We start from the raw sequence: 20206 nt of genomic DNA, 5'->3' as shown, positions 1-20206 counted from the left end.
TATCTATCTATTTAAGAGCTGCGCTCTTGTCGGTGGAGCTCTTGCCACTCACTACGATTTTCAGCGAATCTCTTCACCTCTTGATACGACACGACACCAACTCCTTCCTTGATCTGCCTGATGTAACTATGTCTCGGTCTCCCTCTCCCCCTCGTTCCTTCTATCTTACCTTCTATTATAATGTTCATACGTTCGTCGTGTCGTATCAAGTGTCCCAACATTTTTCTCCTTCTGTCCTCAATAGTTCTAATAATTTCCACAGTATAAAGAACTAATTTTCATACAGTAGTTTTACGAAGGGCTCTACGTAGGGTAACTTTGGAAGAGAGACGGGACGGAGAGGTAACGAGCTGCCATACATTCACTCAGTACCTGCCAAAAGTTAACGCCTGCATTTTATTGTTGACTTTTGAATTTTATTATTTTGGACATTTTTGGTCATCAAATATGGTATTCTGGATATCGTTTATATCTTCTATACTTATAATAAATCTGTAGAGAGTTCAATTCTGTACATGAAATATATTTCCAAAATAACTATCAGGGCGTGATTAGTGATCGATACTGATGCCGAAAATGCAATCAGTAAAATTTTTGTCTGTCTGTCTGTATGTTCGTTACAGAAAAAAAACTACTCGACGGATATTAACGAAACTTGGTACAATTATTCTTCATACTCCTGGGCAGGTTATAGTATTTTACTTTTCATCACGTTACGATCAATAGGAAAAGAGCAGTGAAGCGAAATGTTGGGAAAACGGGAGAAGTTGCTCCATTTTTAAGCTTACGTCGTGTGTGCAGCCTTAATGGCCACTTTTTAAAATGTAAAAATGACGGGACGCTAGTTTTTAATAAATTTGTGTTTTAATAAATGTGGTATTTATGATATTGAATGTGACAAAACAAATGGCGGATGTAATTATTTTTTTATTTCTTTTTTTTTTTACTTTTGAAAGGGCTCTGTGATTTATCTTAAACTCACCTGTTGAAAAGCGATACTATGGTCTAAGATGCGAATAATTTTATAGAAAGTTTTGGGCAATTTTATGTAAGTTTGGCCAAGCTTTATCAAGTTGTTAAATCATTAATTTTCAACCAACTTTAATAGATGGAGGTTAAAACTTAGCTAATTTGGTTGTAATCTCCTCCAATTGAAGGAAAATTAAATTGACCAAAACTGGCCAAATTTGACCAAATTTAATCAAGTTAAAACAAACTTAGTTTAACTTCGTATAGTTTGAATTTAACTGGTCAAAGTTAGCTCAATCGAGCTTTTATTTTAGTAAATTTTTATTAAACTGGCCGAATTTAGCTGAATTTGACCAAAATTAGCCTAACTGGGCCAAATTTGGTCAAACTTGAATAAACTGTCCAAATTTAGCCCAAACTTGTCCAGTAACTTAATACAACTGGACTTGACGCTATCCTCGACTCGACTGAACATAATTATACTGACTTACTGATTTAGTCTAGTCGCGTAGTAAATTTGTAATTTATTAGAATTTAGAAAATTCAAAAGTTGTTCATTTCGCAACACAATATTGTTTAAAAACGATATTTATTTAATTTTTTTGTTAAAGAAAAAACCCACAGAACGTAAAAAAGAAAACAGTAAAAACAAAAAGCCAAGTACAGGTTTCGACAAATAAAATCAAGATTGAACTATGCACATGATATCGTCAATACTTACAATCAACTAAATTAAATTTAGAGTAACAACATTATAGTAGATTACATTACATTTTATGCAACTTAGAATGGCAAACAAGCTGACGGCCCACCTGATGGAAAGTGGTAATCATCGCCTATAGACATGAGCAGTACCATGGACATAACAGAGTATACTGTTTCGCCCATGATACCCCCCCTGCGTTGCCATTCCTGAGGACTCAGGTGTTATTTCTCTGTACCTTGTAAATTCACTGGCATATCATAATATTACATTACATTCATATTGAAAACGCGAGAATCTCGTTTTGAAGTAGACTAAAAAATATGACAACCTTTGTGAGAGGGGGGATTGCCAGTAATACGGACTACCAGACCCAATGCTAGCAATATACGTCGTCAAGTTCACATCCACGTAGTTCCACTAGAAACCATCATGCTGAATTCCAGGTGTATTCATCACAATAGGCTAACTGACCTGCCTTTTCATTCTCACCAATCATCCCTCACTGGTGCCCTGCCAGTGTATACCGATTGCACAGGCATGGTAACCCTACCATTTTATTATCATCCTTTAAAAAACCCCTTTGTGACAATACATCAAATTTTAATTGGCGATAACCCGTTGTATGAAGACTCCTTACAATGTGACATTTCTATGTCGTCGATAAAAATACGTTAGCTATTTGTTTATTTTCGTTAGAATTACGAAACAATCTCATTAATGGAATACTTTGATAATTTAAATGGAAGATATTTCTAAATTTGGAAACAAAATTAAAAACCAATTCAGGACAGAAGCATTAAGACGAAACGTATTAATTACGAATTAATAACTAAAAATATTTTTAATTGTTACATATTAACTATTTATATATAACTGTACAATGAGTTTTTAACGAGTGCAGTTATATAATTAATTTACGGTTAAATAGTTTAAATATATTTATATAGTTATATAATTGTTATGCATTAGATTATATGTAATTCAGATGAATGGTTAAAAATGAATATAAATTAAAAAAATAATACAATTATACGTATACATTGCCGTGTGGCCCCGGCATAGAATAGGCCACCCCTTCCTTTCCCGTGGGTGTCATAAGAGAAGAGTAAGAGATGGGCAGCAGCGTCCCTCTTAAAACATCTCCAAAGCCTAACTTCGGTTGCCAATCTGCAGCTAAACTAGTTAAATCGCCCAAGAGGGAGACTTATACTAAGCAGTGGACACTTAAAAACTGATATGGTGATATGTATACGGCATTTTTATCTAGCCTGCTAAATATCAGAAGTGAAAACAGGGAGGTCAAAAAGCACATTTTATGAGAATCATAAAACAGTCATTAGAATTTCATCCGTTAACTGTCCACTGCTGAACATAAGCCTTCCCAATAAGTGGAGTTTTGCCCGTAGACGCTATGCTTGGCAACCGCAGTTTTTTTTTTACAACACAGGGGGCAAACGAGCATGCGGCTCACCTGATGGTAAGTGACTACCGCCGCCCATGAGCGGCATTGCAGGTGTACTGCCGGCCGTTTAAAAAGGAATATACTCTTTTCTTGAAGGTTATGTTGTCGTATCGGTTCGGAAATACTGCTGCTGGAAGTTGATTCCAAAGAATAGTTGTGCGTGGAACAAAGTGCCTTGAAAAACGCACGGTGGAAGACCGCCACTTGTCCAGATGATTGGGTTGAAACTTTAGTTTATGGCGGGTTGTACGGTGGTGAAAATCAGCAGCAGAAGCCGAACAATTCCTCAGAACACTCCCCATGATAAATTCGGTAGACATTTACAGATGTTTTAAGACATACGTTGCTTCCTATCCCTCTTCCAATCAGTTCCTTTAGTCGCCTCTTACGACATTCACAGGAAAAAAATGGGTGGCTAATTCTATCCCGGGATCATATAGACATAAAACAGTATTCACTATGTATAACCTGCCGATTTAAATGTACTATTCCGTTAATATAGTGCCTTACACACGAGAGGCCTATATTTTCGGTGGATTATGCAAAGCAATGCCATTAAGATTGGTGTAAGACTTTTGAATCCCGCAGGTGTTCGGGTGAAGGGATTGTCAGTAATGCGGGCTACCAGTCCCATTGCTAGCAATATACCCTATCAGGTCGACCTCCACGCGGTTCCTCCTGTAAACCATTGTGATGAATTCCAGGTGTATTCATCATAATGGGCTGAGTGACCTGCTTTTTTCATTATCTACCTGTCATTCCTCGCTGGTGCCCGCCAGCGTACACCGTTAGCGCAGGCAGGGTTACCACTCCATTGTGATCCATTGAACAAAAAACCCGTAGGTGTACTACCTTGTTGCAGCGCTTAGAGATTGATGTTGTCTCGCATATAAATGTCATTATTACCTGAAACAAAAAATAAATATTACTATTTTATAGGAATCGCAAACTAACCAGGGGCTTTAAATAAGGCAAGTGATAAATTTTTCTTTACAACACGGGGCAATCGAGCATGCGGCTCACCTGATGGTAAGTGACTACCGCCGCCCATGGTCACCCATAACACCAGCGGCATTGTAGGTGTGCTGCCGGCCTTTTAAAAAGGGAATATGCTCTTTTCTTGAAGGTTATGTTGTCGTATCGATTCAGAAATACGAAATGAACGTCCATTTAAATGTTTTATTTATGATTCTATCTACATTTTAACCTTAAAAAAATACATATAAGTACTATCTTACATTATACAGATAGAGCATCGAGTCCAAAAATTGGTCAACTTTTTGTCAGCTAATTGTCAAATTAGCCGACTCGTTTATCTTATGAATGAATAATTAAAATTGTTCCGAATTATAGAACATTTTGCGTTACCTACACCCGAGTCACATACACACGAGCAATGCAATGTTATCGATATGCAATTTTATTAAAAAAAAAACAAAACCCTAAATACACTTTCTTTTTTGAAATCACTAAAAAAGAGTAAAATAAAACTTTCTTAGTACTGATGGGTGCTCCTTGATCTGGTAGAGCATCAACAATGTTTGCGTAAATGTGAGCCCATCCATGATGTGCGGAGTGCGGAGTCCAAAAGTTTATTACAAGTTATAAATAGGAACCTCCAATGAAGCTTAATCTGGGAACACTACTTTGAGCTATATACATAATGTAAACTGTTACTAAGACTGTACACAAGAGGAAAATCGTAATTCTCACGTACCCACCCACCTACAAATATGAAAATGAGTTTTTTTTTTATTTTCTTATGTAAGTTAGAATGGCAAGCAAGCTGACGGCCCACCTGATGGAAAGTGGTAACCATCACCTATAATGAACAGTACCATGAACATCAGATTATACTGTGTCGCTCATGATATTTGATTATTTATTAATATGTACCTGGGGGGAAAGGCATAGTTAGTAATGGGGATTACCTGTCCTCTTGCTAGCAATATACCTTATTAGGTAGATTTTCACGGGGTTCCCCCTGAAAATCATAGTGATTAATTCTTGTAAAATTCGTCACGATGGGCTAACTGACCTGTTTTCATCGTCACATATCATCTCTCACTGGTGCCCTAGCGTATACGGTTAGCCCAGGCGGGGTGACCATTTCACTATCACCCATTAATATATATATATATATATATATATATATATATATATATATATATATATATATATATATATATATATATATATATATATATATATATATATATATATTATTATACTGATAGGTATTTTGTGGTTAAACGTACGTCAAAAGGTAATAGTTTATTCCATTTAGCATTGTCCAAAACATGATATTAACGATATAAAAGGTGTCGCCGTCGCATTATCCGCACAGTCTTCTGGCAGCTGTTGACACTTACCCCAAACATAATGAATAAGTTGGTACGTATATGTCAATTAAATATTCTCTACTAACACTGCTTATCCTTTTATTTTTTCGCTATTTGCTTGATTTCTGTTTAGTATTACAAGCAGTAAAATAATTCCTTTTAAAACTGCTGCGCTTTTAGAATCTGATACGTGTGTTGAACTGCTCCTCTTATTCCTCAGACCGAAACAAATCTTACAGAAAAACGCATTACTGTTTCACGGTAGAAATTGATGACAATAGGGCCTACGTAAAATTCTACCAGCAGTAAAACCTTTTATCTTGTTATCTATGTCGGCATATCTCTTCCTCTACCATTCCTCCCTCCTCCTGTCAGATATCGTCGCTACGTTACCGTTCCCAAGGGTATTAAAATCCCTGCACCCATCTTACTTACCTTTTGTATTTATCGCCTTTTAAACCTATTCATATGACCGAGTAAACAAAAATTAAGATTGCATGCTTCGTCACGCCCACCATGTCGTTCTCGGTTCGATCTCTGTCTAGTAAAATTATGCTGTGAAATAATTAATTATAATCGACACTTGCAATTTTTATTTACATTTTTACAATCCAGTCCCGTTCTATAGGAGTTATTTTTATGCAACTTAGAATGGCAAACAAGCTGACAGCCCGCCTGCATGAAAAGTGGTAGTACCAGACCAAGATCGAGCTGAAAACGAACCGTATCCGGCATTATAGTGTGAATTTGGCCTAAATAAATTATAGTATTCCAAAAATCGAGTAGATATTTTCCTTCGAAAGAAGTGTTTCTTATTTGTATTGGCTTTACTTATGCATTAAATTCGAGGATTACTAGATTCGAACTCGACAGGAACCCTTATTCATAATTGCAGTTCAAGGCTACTTACGACCAACCGGTTGTTTGTTGGTGCGCGCATGTTTTTCTTTGTCTTATACCGCTAAATTGTAATCTTGCAGAGTAATGAAAACCTACACTCAAGACATAATTTATGACGTATTAATTCATTATATTACAGATCATTATTGCGTTCGCTTGTGTCCTAACGGTCCAAGCCTTGCCCAAGATTAGGCGCATAAGGCAACAAGTTTATCCAGGCTCGGTTGTGGGACACCAGAACGAAGGGCATCATGGCAATCAGCATTACGAGGCTGGAAAACGTGGGTATGAAAACGAAGGTCATCACAGTGAGGGGTATGACCACAGCCACGACCGTGACCATGAGACACACGACGTGACTAAGGTTTGTTATTTTTTAATAAATAAATATTTTTGGAGATATTTAACAGTATCAGTTAATTTCAAACTAATCAGAGTCTGTACTATGTAGCCTGTACTAAACAAATGATAAAAATATGTAAATACTTATTTTGAGTAACATACTTAGAAATTATCAAGATCAATACGAACAGAATACAAATGTTTATATTGTATGAGAATTGAATCCGCATCTCGAAACCGCGATCATTAGCGGATAAGCATGTGTGTTATTGCGCTATATCACCAAGGTTGTCGAATTGAGTAAAATTTGTGCTAAGCATATATGTAAAAGAGATGTGAATACTAAAATTATGATTGGAATAGATAGTGATAGAAACACAAGCAATTGAAGAGTACCTCTCGCGCAATCAATATACGCTTCTGGACTACAACTGGACTGGAGATTGCCAGAGCTCCCTTGTGAGCTGTGCCAATAGCAGGTGGCATTTTCCCTTATAGTGGTGCTAACATGTTTTCACTACTTTAAAATGTGTGAAAAACAATTAATAACTTTGTATATCCGGTGTCTCCAGCTTCTTTAGAAATATAAATATATTAAATAGTATCTTCTATATTTTCAGGTCGTAAAAGAACACCACGAATCCAATCATGATGCTGGCCATGACTCCAAGTACCAAGAGGCTGGTCACAAGAACGCTGGTTTCGATCAACACCAGGGTGAACATGCAAACTATGGACAGAACTCTAACAGAAATTATGGGCCAGTAATGGGCTAAAGTCTAACGGCTATATTTTCTTGCAATGGCTTGTAATAATCCTTGCTAATAAAATTATATACATATATGAAAGTTAGTTGTTTCTCTAATTTGAATAATATTTTGAAGACTTTTAGTTCATAACACTTTAATAATAAGTTCATGAACCCTTTTTCGACATAAACCGGGAGATTCATTAAATCCTTGCTATTTAATAAGTGAAATTTTCTTAATTCTTAGTGAGCACTGTCAAGATTCAGAAGATTTATTACATAGAGTTAGTTTAAACTGTGTCGTGCATTAGTCCGCAGTTTTCGACAAAGAAACATTGTTGGCAGAGGTCATTAATTTTGATATTCCCTCACCATTCAGTAATTGAGGTAGTAGGTATTTTTCGCTACATTTCGAAGTATCTAGATTTAATTAATGAAAAATTAATATTGAAACAAATCACACGTATGATAGACAATTCTGATGAAGTATCACACCTGCTACAGTTCATGCTCGATAAAGATTTATGAAGAAAGGAAAATGCTACGAGTACACCTGGTGTTGTATATATACAATATCATATGTAACATATACACTCGTCTATGTATATACATGAATACTTTGTATATACAAAACATATATCATCATCATCATCATCATATCGTCCATTAACTGTTCACTGCTGAACATAGACTTTCGCCATAATGGGGGGTTTGCCTATTATTGCCACGCTTGGCAGGCGGACTGGCAACCGCGGTTAGATTCTAGTAATGTTTTAAGAGGCACACTGCTGCCCATCCCAAATTGACCATTTAGTTCTCTTAGTTGCCTCTAATGACGCCCACGAAACCATGGAATAAGAAATATATGTAAGAATTGTCATTGTCAACATGGTCAGGAGACGAGATTAAAAACAAATCAAGGAAGGATTACAGTTAGGAAAAAAATGGGTGGCTTGGGCGGGTAAGATCTCTAGATTGCAAATATTGACCAGAGACTTTAGATGCTTCGCACGCAATAGTGTGACTATAGGATGGAATTAGGTTCTCTAAAAGGTTTGCAAGAGAGGAAAAATAATCAACAGAGGAAGATGGACTATAGAAAACGTGTAGCAGGACCATGGAATGGACGAGGGTTACTTCAAGAAAAAGATAATCAGAAATACAGGAAGAGTTAGTATTTAGAAAAGAGTTAATAATAGCATAGGGGATATTAGAACGAAGGTATATAGCAACACTATCACCAACCTTTCCGGTGCGATCACAGCGAATTAAATTGAAACCTAGTAAAGAGTAGGAGGTAGAAGGAAGGCAGGACTTTAACCATGACTCCGAAATAGATATAGAGGTTATTTACACTGAATGACGATAGCAAGACTGGATAATGTGCAGGAATACTTTAGACGTTTATGTTAACGGTATTAAAGTTTTTAGGGAGAGAACAGAATGTAGTCTTTAAGATTTCTTCTAAAGGAATAGGTAAACTATGAAAACTTGATCGCTAGAAAAAGAAAAAAATATAATGAAATGGTTTATCAGAATCGGAAACCAAAACCATGTATGTATGTGTATCTTTATACAGACAGATAAAACTTCAATGCATCGACCTGCCAGTAGTGGACTAAGCAAGAGAGAAGTAAGAAACTGTATAAAAAATTGAATTGAACAAAGAGTCCGTTAAAAATAAAACTATAAAGCATAAAACATTTTTATTTTTAGTGGCAACATTAAGACTAATAAATATAATTGGGTTGAATCTGGAATATATATATATATATATATATATATATATATATATATATATATATATATATATATATATATATATATATATATATATATATATATATATATGTGCACATGAACATAATAAATGATTATATATATATATATACACATACAGATATACAACACATGTAATAGTATTATCATGTATTAGTTAAAAGGTGAGATTTCAATTTTTTCTTGAAGGAAGTAATGGAGGGACTATCCTGTATGTTAAGATAACCTGTTCCACAATTGCGCAGCATAAAATAAGAGGGAATTTCCAAAAAATGGGTCTTACAAGTAGGAAGTTCTAATACTTTGGACTGGACTAGGCAAGCACGCCTGGGACGTGAAGGAGGGGGCAGAATTCAAAAACGGGAACTGAGGCAACATGGAGAGTTGGGATCATTAAGAATATTATAAAGTGTGGAGAGGATGTGGTATATACAAATATAGTTATTTTTACTTTCATACATCATCTAAGAAAACAATAATTAATTAAGCATTCACCTTTAAGAATTTGGAAAAAAGTGAATGTAACATACCCACAAAAAGAATATTTGAATCCAACGTTTTCGAGACAACCAAGGAGTTTATTGACACGAAAACAACGCTCTCTACAGCAATCGGCAATACGTTAATAAGCTGACTGACTTCGGTAATGAAACTGACTCGATGCCTCTTACCATCAGGACCGATGATCACCATGATGCCATTTCGTGTCTAGCATTTCGTGACATCAAAGTGTTTGGGTGCCTTCATTAAATTATAATGTCTCGTTTTAGTAAGAAATTTACGACAGTGCATAACCACTGTTCTTAAGTGCAGTTTTTGCAAATCATAACCTTTCTTATGATATATAGTATTAAGTCCGCCTTTTGTATCAGACATTTTTTTTGTAATGTGGTCAATAAAGCATAAATAAATAAATAAATAAATATCTTTCATCTCTGTACGACGAAATTTAACTAAATTGGGCCGGAGGTTCCCTTGACATATGCCGTTCATTCGATGAGTACGGCAAATATCATATGGCAATACGGGCACCTTAAGCCTCTCAGTGAGAATGTCGAAGACCACTACCATCAAGTCAACCTCATCATTGTCATGAACTCCATGTGACAATAGCATTTTGCGACGATTGTGCATTTATAGGCGATCCTATTGCTATGCAATGGCATGTACCTGCTGTTGAAGGCTGATCAATGATTCCGTCATAAGAGTCTTGAATTGTACGAAATCTGAAGATAGTGATCTCAAAGTAACTGGAGCAGTACTGACTTTATCTGGGTTGTTCTGGAAAGCTACCATCCTTGTGTTAAAATGCGCCATCGTTTGTTCCAATGACTGCATTATTGAAAATAATTATTTACCTAGAAATAATGAAATAAGAAAAGAAGATAATGCAGGTAGATAACTGCTGTACTTAAATTGTGAACATATAATATAATTAAACAATGTAATATTTAGAAATAAAAAAGCATTGAGTTAAAATTTTGTCTTGTCAGTGCTTCACAGCTACCCACCTATATGCATTATTCATTGCCATATCCCACCCTTCAAATCGATACCCAGCCATGCAAACACAACGTTGATCATTTTTTAAGTATTTATATATACAACTGCTTTTTCTTTGTTAAGTCTAAGTCTTAGCATTTTAATAGCTTAACTAGTCGTTCTAAAATATGACATACACTATTTTGGATGGAGAAGGACGTATTTTATTCGAGTCACGTGGAAGTAATTTCTAATAAAAGTATTTCTTTTTTATTTATATATTCTTTATTTACCACATTAACAAAAAAATTTTGGTGCAAAAGGTTAACTTACTGCTATATAGCAATCTCTTCTAGTCAACGTTTGAAAAAACAGAAACAAAATTAATAAGATATATAATATTAGTAGGAATTGTTATTAATATCATCTAATAATCAGTAAAATATGTAATCAAATTTACTGCCACAAACATAAATATTCCATGATCATAAATTGAAAACCGAATCAACCTATACTGATAGGTATTCTGTGGTCAAACGTTAATGATCTATCGATTTAATTATGTAATAGTTTATTCCATTTAGCATTGTCCAAAACATGATATTAACAATATAAAAGGTGTCGCCGTCGCATTATCCGCACAGTCTTCTGGCAGCTGTTGACACTTACCCCAAACATAATGAATAAGTTGGTACGTATATGTCAATTAAATATTCTCTATTAACACTGCTTATCCTTTTATTTTTTCGCTATTTGCTTGATTTCTGTTTAGTATTACAAGCAGTAAAATAATTCCTTTTAAAACTGCTGCGCTTTTAGAATCTGATACGTGTGTTGAACTGCTCCTCTTGTTCCTCAGACCGAAACAAATCTTACACAACAACGCATTACTGTTTCACGGTAGAAATTGATGACAATAGTGCCTACGTAAAATTCTACCAGCAGTAAAACCTTTTATCTTGTTATCTATGTCGGCATATCTCTTCCTCTACCATTCCTCCCTCCTCCTATCAGATATCGTCGCTACGTTACCGTTCCCAAGGGTATTAAAATCCCTGCACCCATCTTACTTACCTTTTGTATTCATCTCCTTTTAAACCTATTCATATGACCGAGTAAACAAAAAATTAAAATTGCATGCTTCGTCATGTCAGGGTTCGATCTCTGTCCAGTAAAATTTTGCAGTGAATTAATTAATTATAATGGACAAACAGTTTTTCTTTATTTTTGGTCAAGGAATTTTGGGGCTAACTTTTGGCAATGACAGAAAATCAGTGTTTTGCTCTTTTGAGAGAAAAGCAATAAACAAAATTGCGACCATTTTGTGTAACTGTGACACACATACGAAGGGGAAAAATTATGTAACTTCTTTTATGCACTTTCCCTTATATATATAAATTCCTTTTCCTCTTTGTGTGTCTGTTGTTATTTATGCATTGTAAGCGATGCAAATAAACTATATATCTATCTATCTACATAAGAAACAATGTGTGTAATTCATACTTCAGTCCAGTCCCGTTCTATTACAATCACGATCAATCTTGAAATGTATTTTTTTATGCAACTTAGAATGGCAAACAAGCTAACAGCCCGCCTGATGGAAAGGGGCAGTACCTGACCAAGATCGAGCCGAGAATGAACCATAACTGACATTATAGTGTGAAACTAGTGTTTCTTATTTGTATCGGCTTTACTTATGTATTAAATTCGGGATGTCCGACTAGGTTCAAACTCGATAGGAGCCCTTACTTATAACGTATTAATTCATTATATTACAGATCATTATTGCGTTCGCTTGTGTCCTAACGGTCCAAGCCTTGCCCAAGATCAGGCGCATAAGGCAACAAGTTTACCCAGGCCCGGTTGTGGGACACCAGAATGAGGGGCATCATGGCGATGAGCATTACGAGGCCGGAAAACATGGGCATGAAAACGAAGGTCATCACAGTGAGGGGTATGACCACAGCCACGACCGTGACCATGAGACACACGATGTGACTAAGGTTTGTTATTTTTTAATAAATAAATATTTTCGAAGATATTTAACAGTATCAGTTAATTTCAAATTAATCAGAGCCTGTACTATGTGGCCTGTACTAAAGAAATGATAAAAATATATAAATACTTGTTTTGAGTAACATACTTAGAAATCATTCAGATCAATACGAACAGATATACTCAGGAATACAAATCTTTGTATTGTATGAGAATCGAACCCGTGATCATTGGCGGATAAGCTGGTGTGTTATTCCGCTATACACGTATCACCAAGGTTGTCGAATTGAGTGAAAATTTATGCTAAAAATATATGTAAAAGAGATGTAAACACTAAAATTATGATTGGAATAGGTGATGATAGAGATACAAGCAATTCAAGCATCCCTTATGCATATATGCATCTGGAATACAAGTGAGTAATGATGTCCGGTCAAATATCACTTTATGATGCCAGAAATTAACAACGATGATTCCCAAAAAACCGCATGGAGGCTAATCTAACGGGATGCCTATATTGTTAGTAATGAGATCTAAAAGTCCCTGTTATTTCCCTCCGCTCGATATGTTTTAGTCAACGAAGTTCAGAGCGAATGAGGCCCTTGTTCTTCCATTGAGTAAGATTGCCAGAGTTCCCCTGAGAAAGGTTGTGCTAATACCACGGGCACTTTCTCTTGTAGTGGTGCTAACATGTTTTCATTACTTTAAAATGTGTGATAAACAATTCATAATTTCGTATATCTGGTGTCCTCAGTTTCTTTTGAAATACAATTATATTAAATAGTATCTTCTGTATTTTCAGGTCGTAAAAGAACACCACGAAACTAATCATGACGCTGGCCGTGACTCCAAGCACCAAGAAGCCGCCCACAAGAACGCTGGTTACGATCAACACCAGAGTGAACATGCAAACTATGGACAGAACTCCAATAGAAATTATGGGCCAGTAATGGGCTAAAGTCTAACGGCTATATTTTCTTGCATTGGCTTGTAATAATCCTTGCTAATAAAATTATATACATATATGAAAGCAAGTTGTTTCACTAATTTGGCACCTCAACGGCTCGACCAATCTTGATTGAACTTGACATAAAGCTAAGTAAATGAAATGGAGAAGGACGTAAGCTACTTTCTAGCCCGATCAATCAAATCACGCCAGTTACACGAACTCAGTCGCGAGTAAAAATTTTGTTTCGCATAATTTTATTTTGTTTCCTGCGAATGTATAAGAAAGGAGACAAACAAACGTAATCTTCTGCTTATGGAATCCTAAATCAACAATACTACCGACTTATATTAAATGAAATTCTTTAGTCACAGCACGCAGTAATTTCACTGCCATATCTCACCATGAAAACCGGGTCCCGGCTTGGTAGCAAAAATAGGTGAGACAGAGTCGCTTATACAAACGAATTTATTCTCTAACTAGATAATAAATATCCGGTAAATAATGCTTAAACAGAGATAGCAAGTGCCACACTATCACACCAATCGCTTGAACCTGAAGCTATCCTGTGTTATGAGAAACAAGGCGACGAATGTTCGGAAACACTAACCAGAACACCTTTGAGTCATAATTTAGAAAAGTTCCGTTTCCTAAATTGGCCCGACTGGGAATTGAACCCGAAACCTCAAATATGCCATACATGCTGGGGTAATATCGTTAACAACGATAATAATAGTATTTTTTGTATCATTGAGGATGTAACTGAAGATCTTAACGTTGTGACTCTAATCACATTACATTAGTACTTCTGCACCAATGCAATCGGCAATGCTGAAGGATGCGATGCTCTTAGTGAGTTGAATAATAAATTGAAGACTTTTAGTTCCTAACACTTTAAGGATAAGTTCATTAACCAATTTTCGACATAAACCGGGAGATTCATTAAATCCTTGCTATTTAATAAGTGAAATTTTCTTAATCCTTAGTAAGTACTGTCAAGATTCAGAAGATTTATTACATAGAGTTAGTTTAAACTGTGCCGTGCATTAGTCTGCAGTTTTCGACAAAGAAACATTGTTGGCAGAGGTCATTAATTTCGATATTTCCTCATCATTCTGTAATTGAGGTAGCATTTTTCGTTATATTTCAAATTATTTAGATTTAATGAGTACAAAATTAATATTGAAACAAATCACAGAGCACAATAGCAAAGATATTTATTTAGATTGTACATAAAAGAAATTGAAAGGGAGAAAACAGATACGATAGACAATTTTGATGAAGTATCACACCTGCTACAGTTTATGCTAAAGATGTATGATGAAAAATGAAAAAAAAAAGTTATATATATATCATCATCACCATCATATCAGTCATCAACTGTTCACTGCTAAACATAGGCCTCCGCCATAAGGAGGATTTTACCTATTGCCATGCTTGGCAAGCGAGTTGGCAAACATCCTCAGCCTGTGTTAATGTTTTAAAAGGAACGGTTCTGCCCAATTCAACAATTAAGCTGTAGTCTTATGACATACAATATTTTCTTCTGAATATGTTCTTATGAATAAAAACTATATGTACGGATCTAATACTTTGGCTCGGTTCTTTCTTCTCTTCTACGGTTCTCACGAAGAGCCTTAGTTAAAAAATAGAGATGGACAGAGCAGAGTTCTCTTTCGAATTTTAGTTTAAAACTTTTATTATTCTCTAGGTTATAAATAATGGAAGAGACATCATGTTCAAGACATTTGCATGTACCATTTAAAACTAATGTGAATTGTACATTATAACAGCACTTTTCCAAGATATATTTTATTCGAGATAAATAAATGAAAACATGTTACAGACAATTTAGTCTCGATAAATTAAACAAGAGTTTTAACTTGTAACTATGATACAAATAAGTTTTAAATTACAGTATTTGTATTGTTTTATAAATTGGGATCGTCTGAAGTGTTGTGACGTGTCGTTAAGCCTAGACGACACTCGTGCCCGTGCGCCCTCGACGTCTGGCGTAAAGGTCACTCTGTCAAGCAGAAATTAATCCTGCGATAATGTACCTGAGAATTATTTTCGCAACGTTAACCTCACAAACGTGGCGCCGTAAAAAAAAGTACTGACCCTAAAATAGCCAGTACACAATAGCTCGTTGCGGTGCAAAATCTGACTCATATGGTCACCGCCTCAAATGGTAACGGTGACATCATTAAAGTGAGTGACATAACAATGTACCTAAGTTTTACTGGACTGTATCGTTATTTTAAGCACGAATTTGGGTTTAGAGAAGCTACTATTGCTTAGAATATTACTTATTGCCATGCGGTCCCGGCATAGAACAGGTCACCCTTTTTTTTCAGGTGGGTGTCGTAAGACATGATTAAGGGATCTTATAGTGGAGGGATGAGCAGCAGGGTCCCTCTTTAAATGTTACTAAAAGCCTAACTGCAATTGCCAATCCGCCTGCCAAGCGTGGCAACACCCATCGATAGAAGGAGGCTCTCGCAGTGGACAGTTAAAGGCTGATAAGATGATGATATTACTTACACTTACGTAATATTCCATGCTAGTTGTATTCTGCGACTTCTTCCCTGTGAAATATACAAAGTATCCTATATGCTAAGTTACAATAAACCTATTCGTGTACTAAATTTTAGTATAATTTGTTTAGTTATTCTTGCATAATAGAGTAACAAACATCCATCTTATCGTAACAAACTTTCCCATTTATAATATTAATTAATAGGATTATCTTTTATATGCATTCAATTGATTTTCTAGATGTTACTGAGCTTTCGGCATTTGACTGCTTGTTTTCAAGAACTTTATTTTATTGAAGGCGACCGAAGTCAGATCTCATCTGATGGCAAATGGATACAATAGTTCAAAGATGAGATTTACCATCATAGTGGATTGCGACTGCCACCTTGATAACCTTATAGTGTTTTATTTTAGAACGTTTTACAGTTATAGAAAAGGTGAAAGAAAGCTGAAAGTTTGGGTTAAAAGACTACTCCAAATTTTGCTGATTCTGCAGAGACATTAGGTAGCTGGTATTTTTTCTCACAATATACGCAATGACAGCTTATTTAGATTTCTAAAATTGATCTTAAACTAATGAAAAGTATGAAATCTTTCACGAAACATCTCTTTACTTTGGGAACAATCAGCTGAAGTGCAGCGATAAATGAACAACAACCCAATACATTAATTATATGTATTTATTATCATTCTAGACAAAGGAATCTTAGAAACTATACACGATACGTAACTTTATACTTGATATACAATATCTATGATTACTAAACAATACTATTTTCATTAAATATCACATCAGAAACTATAATACAAATACAATTTGAGCAAGTGTATCATATTTACACGAACAATTATGAAATACTAGTACTTATTATAGATTAATGATAACAAACAGCAAATTATTAATAAAATGAATAATACAAGGTAAAATATTGTTTTCATAGTAGAAAGAGATAGCTCGTATTATAATTATACGTAACTATCTTCACCTGGGGCGAAAGGGATTATTAGCAATGGAGTTTGACAGCCCCATTGCTAACAATATGCCCTGTTACGTCGACGTCCACGTGGTTCCCCCTGGAAACCATCTTGAACAATTCTTGTTGAATTCGTCACTATGGGCTAACTGACCTGCTTCATCCTCATCTTTCACTGGTGCCCCGCCGGTGTATACCGATGGCGCAGGCGGGGTTACTATTTCATTATCGCCCAAAAAAAAACTATCTTCACTAAAACTTCTTCAGGCTCGTATATCTTCTGCTTCGTCTCCTTTCACAACTCGTCTTATGTATTTACGCTGCCTTCGGAGAGTTTTTACTTCTGCCTCAGGTAGAATACGATCTACCTGATTATCATAGAGTAATCTAGGTCTCCGCCTGTACCTGCATGCTTCTATATTCTCATTGTACATTAATTGTACAACTTCCCTGCAGAATATCTTTTTTAAACCTAAATATACTGAATTAACAGAACCCGATACACAAATATAGCGCCAAAAAATATTCCACGGATGAACTTAAAGTAGGTTGATTTCTTAAATCATCTTTAACGTTCAATTCATCAAGATGTCGAATTGAAAGTTGCTGACAAGTTCTAGGATCATTAATACCAATCAGTCTCTCTTCTGGAAATTGTGTTTTGGCTTTGAAATATTGAAGCTACCCGTAGTGACTCGTTTGAAGACACCGACTCTGGAAAATTAGTTTACAGTGAAAGAGAGATTACTTTTTATTTGAGCTTTTGAACAAATGCAGATTGAATTCGATAAATTAAGATTCATCTTAGGGAAATTTAATAGTATGAAATTTAATAAAAATATTGAAATATTTTTTATGCCTGCCTTTACAGATAAATAGATAGGTATTCTTTGTTGTTTCCTCCAATACATTACAATAGTAAATTTATTATAAATATAAAAAATTACAAGAAATAATCACAAGTTATATAATTATTCATTTTTATTTTGGCTAGATAGAAAATAAAAAAATAGCAAATAGCTGATTGGAGAAATCCATGAATTCATAATAATTTATTTACTTGGATATTTATCTTGGCAAAGTACACACTTCCAATATTACAACAATATTGGATATAATAAACGTCGTTGTCGATTCCGATACGTAATCCGCTTTATTGGAAATCAAAGTACTATGAAATTACTGAAGTCATAATATTTAATTAATATGATAAGCGCTTTATATAAGCAAAATTGTATTTTACAGGGAAACTGAAGTCTATAAAATTTATTAATCTTTTTATAATACGACCTTGTATTAAATCATCAAAAAAAAATATATTTTATGTTAAAACTCGTAGAATATTTGTTTTTTTTTTTTTGTTTTCTATTTATATGTATGTAGATTTATATGTAGTTTATATCAGAGGGAAACTTTGTACAAAATTCGTTTGCTTGGGTACCTCTGTCCCATTCGAGTTTCTACCGTGAAGCAGTTGTGTTCGCATGACTGTGTTTCTGCTTAAAGGGTGGAATATGGCAGTGAATTTACAAGGTACAGATGTATAAGACCTTAGACCTCAGGAATGCAATGCATGGGGGGGGGGGGGAAGTATCACAAGCGAAACAGTATAAACTGTTATGTCCATGATACTGTTCATGTCTATAGGCGATAGTTACCGCTTTCTATCAAGTGGACCGTCTGCTTGTTTGCCATTCTAACCGAATAAAAAAATTATGCAAATTCTACTTACTGTTATATATACAATAAGATAATAGAATTAAAAACAAAGTCTGAACGCTTTATCCTAACAACATTTCTGTGGAACTATGAAAACTTTTTAAATTTATTAGAGAACCGCAAACTTTTAACCTATTTGACGAGTCGAAAATTTAAAACGACGCAGACACTGGCGTTAGTGAAACCTATTAAAGGTACAAACTATTAATTGAATACCGTAACAAAAGTGCTGGTCATATTTAGCGAGCGATCGATACAGGTGTCGCATGTCGACTTGGTTATATCAACAAAATTTGATGAGAACTCGGGCCTGGAAAACATATTTAAATCCAATAACTATATAAATGACAAGGAAGCCACAGAAATGTTCGAAAAAGAAATCGTTTTTCTGACCTTCACATTCACATATCTTGACGTCAACATTAATTATGTACCAGTCAGCAAAAGCATTTTTGTAGATTAAGAAATTCTTGAAATACATCAGCAAAGACTAAGCCATCTTCATACTTTTTTTTAATGGGTGAAAATGGTATGGTAACCCCGCCCGCGCTAACGGGCTACGCCGGCGGAGCACCAGTGAAGGGTAGGATAGGTGAGAATGAAAACAGGGCAGTTAGCCCATCATGATGAATTCATCAGGAATTAACTATGATAGTTTCCAGGAAGAACCGCGAGGATGTCGACCTGGTTGGGTATATTGTTAGCAATGGGATTTTCAGTCTCCATTACGAACAATCCCTTTCCCCCGCCATCTCCATATTGATGGATTATGGTTAAATTGAAATATATACATACACGTAATTTACTCCTAACTCTCTTTGGAGTTGATAGAAACAGTGAAAAACCAAATGTTCCGATCCAAACATATGTTGGGATGAATTGTTACAATAATCACCATGAAGATTTGTATAAATCATAGAAAAGATAAAAAGACTATCCAGTATGACAGACGAAAACGAAAATTAGCCAAAAAGCAGAAAAAAGAACAAGTGATGTAATAAGTTAATTATTTTTCTTTATATTTTCTAGAAAATAAGAAATACTTACCATTTTTAACAGACAAAATAAAAAAAAAACAAAACCAACAAAATATGATAAAATTAAAACAATAAAATTCCAAATTTAAAATCTATCAGTAGGTTGTTTTACAATTATAAACAGATACAGCAACTGTAAAGTAATTCTTAACTTGCTTTACATGAACTAATAATGAAAACTCAGTTACAAAAATTTTTAGAACAATACAACAAAAGAAAGATTAATAAAGCTTTGTTTCGCGCTGTGAAATAGAATCTAGGTCTCAG

General features: G+C 35.0%; 1 protein-coding gene and 1 long non-coding RNA gene across 2 annotated transcripts in view; both read right to left on the bottom strand.

Annotated features, from left to right (window-relative positions):
• LOC113519465 (calsyntenin-1) overlaps positions 1-20206 on the bottom strand; it is a 272008-nt gene that overhangs the window by 169994 nt on the left and 81808 nt on the right.
• LOC128201141 (uncharacterized) overlaps positions 15560-20206 on the bottom strand; it is a 29233-nt gene continuing 24586 nt past the window's right edge. Inside the window, exon 3 of the long non-coding RNA XR_008253091.1 lies at positions 15560-17897. This is a non-coding gene — a long non-coding RNA (uncharacterized LOC128201141). The remainder of the gene's footprint in view (positions 17898-20206) is intronic.

Source organism: Galleria mellonella, unplaced genomic scaffold, assembly GCF_026898425.1.
Source record: "Galleria mellonella isolate WM207_F2 unplaced genomic scaffold, CSIRO_AGI_GalMel_v1 utg352, whole genome shotgun sequence".
NCBI classification, from domain to species: Eukaryota; Metazoa; Arthropoda; class Insecta; order Lepidoptera; family Pyralidae; genus Galleria; species Galleria mellonella.
This window is presented reverse-complemented; position numbering and strand designations above follow the sequence as displayed.